The sequence below is a fragment of the Portunus trituberculatus genome, chromosome 15 (assembly GCF_017591435.1).
Source record: "Portunus trituberculatus isolate SZX2019 chromosome 15, ASM1759143v1, whole genome shotgun sequence".
Lineage (NCBI taxonomy): Eukaryota > Metazoa > Arthropoda > Malacostraca > Decapoda > Portunidae > Portunus > Portunus trituberculatus.
Window position 1 is genome coordinate 550,435 of NC_059269.1, and position 2,600 is coordinate 553,034.

The window sequence follows — 2,600 nt, forward strand, 5'->3', positions numbered from 1 at the left end:
GCTCCAACTGATCACTAATGCTACTATGTACAAAGTCCTTAATGCTACTCTTAACATAACCCAGAGTGTACTCAGTGCCAGGGTCCACTGTGTCATCTTGGAGGGCACACTGAGCAAGGCGGTCTGCTTTTTCATTTAGCGGGATACCCACATGAGAGGGTATCCAGGTGAAATGGACCGTGGCACCAGCACCTTCTAGGGCGTGGATGAGATCAAGACTAACTAGATCACAGTCCATGAGGGAGGTAGACTGAAGAGCATACAATGCAGCCTGACTGTCAATAAAGAAATAAACATTTTTATGGAGAGGCGCCACAATATGGAGCGCCTCCAGAATACCATACAGTTCTTCCCTAGTGGATGACATGTGTGCAGGGTCCAGCAGGGAACCGCCTGGAAACCTCAGCGTCAGTGTAGTGACTGGCAGAGATGTAGGCGCGGATGAACAGCCCACATCCAGACCTGCTGCCATTGACTGACCCATCACAATAAACATGAATAGCCTGAACGTGAGGGTACTTGGACAATTTAGTCATGAACATGTCTTGCAGCACATGAGGGAGCCAGTCCTTCTTGGGCTGATGCTGTGAGTGAATATCAACACTGAAACGGTGAGGGTATGGAGTTGTAGTACCGGAAGAATCAACAGAAAAGAAAATGCCTGTGGATACGTCCTTAGCTAAGTAGAAGGAAAGAAGGGAGTGTCTACCATACACTAATCTAAGAAGACTATGCACAATTGCGATCAAATTAAATCCTGACAATTCTGCAATCCTCACCTCCAACAACAGCCTGCATTGAGGGAAACAGTTCTTGTTCGAACGACGATTTGCGCAAGTTTGTTTTTTTTTTCTTCATATATCATTTCTGGGGTCCCAGATGTGTTCTTTTCCCTCACCAACCCTAACATCTTTATCTCTGGAGACCACATTTTCAAAACTTACTCCATGACGTCATGACGTAAATAAAGTACAGTGGAACCATGCGTGCTTTGGGATCCGAGGGGTCTCCAAGCGCACGGGTTCGAATCCTGTCCACGGTCTGAGTGCAGGTTGGGCTTCCTCACTCAGGGCAACGGTTTCCTAGCGGGTGGGCTTTGAGATAGGAGGTACCCTAAAAAGTATCCCCTTTAGCCCATAAATTCCCGTGAAAAGCCCACATGGTATAAAATAGAAAAAAATCGACTACCAAGGTTAACATCTTGCAAGACCAACATGTTGGTCTTGTTTTGCGATTGCTTTCTCCAGTCGTTAGGCACCGATTTTGAGTCGGAAACTCTATGTATGTTAAATTTCAGTCGCAAATTGGCACGTGTGAACTGAACTGAAGAACAATCAAACATTTTTGTAAAGCATGCCTTTGAAGATGCACTAACATATGTTATAAAGGGAACAACTGTAAAAAAAAAAATAGTACAAAAAAATAACAAAAATGAAAGGCAGAGAGAAAGAAAAAAACTTCTTACCTTATGAAAAAAGTACACTAGATGTGACGACACGGTGATACTCTAAGCACAAGAACAGTCTCTACCGTAGTAGCTCGACGAATGATGACAATGCAAGAAATTATCAAGATAACCAGATATTAAGATTACCTTATTAATGTCTATACCATGTGTTATCTTTTCATAGATAAGTGAATCGCAGTCAGGCGTTAACTTACCCATCGTATATAAAGAAAAATAATACATGACAAGGGCGGGGGGGAGAGAACAGTGATGGGATAAAAAAAATTTAAGACCTGTTCTCTCACTACCTTCCCCCAAGATCCTCACCCAGGAATGCTGAGACTTCTTCTTCTAGTGACCTTTCCAGCTTCATAATGCTTCGTAGGTCCCCTGCAGACCGTCGTTCTTCTCAGCTTGTGAGAGAAACACAGATGAACACCACCGACTCCACATCCACATTTTTTCTAGCTTCTAACCTCTCCGACGTGCTTCCCATGCCAGTACAAGAACTTTTTCTTTACTATCTCTTCTCATTTTTCCTTGCTGCCATACAGTCCCAGCACGATGACAATTCCTTTGTCTGCTTTTTCCTGTCTAATCTAATATTCTGCGGCTCGAGTTCACCATAATACCCACAAAAGGAGAGGACCCAAAAATATAGAAAATATCAAAATACATAGTATACATTACAGGAATATAAGTAAATAAATAAATAAATATATATATATATATATATATATATATATATATATATATATATATATATATATATATATATATATATATATAAATAAATAAATAAATATATATATATATATATATATATATATATATATATATATATATATATATATATATATATATATATATATATATATATATATATATATATATATATATATATATATATATATATATATATATATATATATATATATATATATATATATATATATATATATATATATATATATATATATATATATATATATATATATATATATATATATATATATATATATATATATATATATATATATATATATATATATATATATATATATATATATATATATATATATATATATATATATATATATATATATATATATATATATATATATATATATATATATATATATTATATACTCTA

The 2,600-nt window shown here is 35.7% G+C and overlaps 1 protein-coding gene across 1 annotated transcript in view; it reads right to left on the reverse strand.

Annotated features, from left to right (window-relative positions):
- Positions 1 to 1,538, reverse strand: part of LOC123503941 — a 127,570-nt gene extending 126,032 nt beyond the window's left edge. Inside the window, exon 1 of the mRNA XM_045254066.1 lies at positions 1,466 to 1,538. The gene's annotated coding sequence lies outside the window, so the exon portion shown is untranslated. The remainder of the gene's footprint in view (positions 1 to 1,465) is intronic.
- Between the last annotated feature and the right edge of the window lie 1,062 nt (positions 1,539 to 2,600).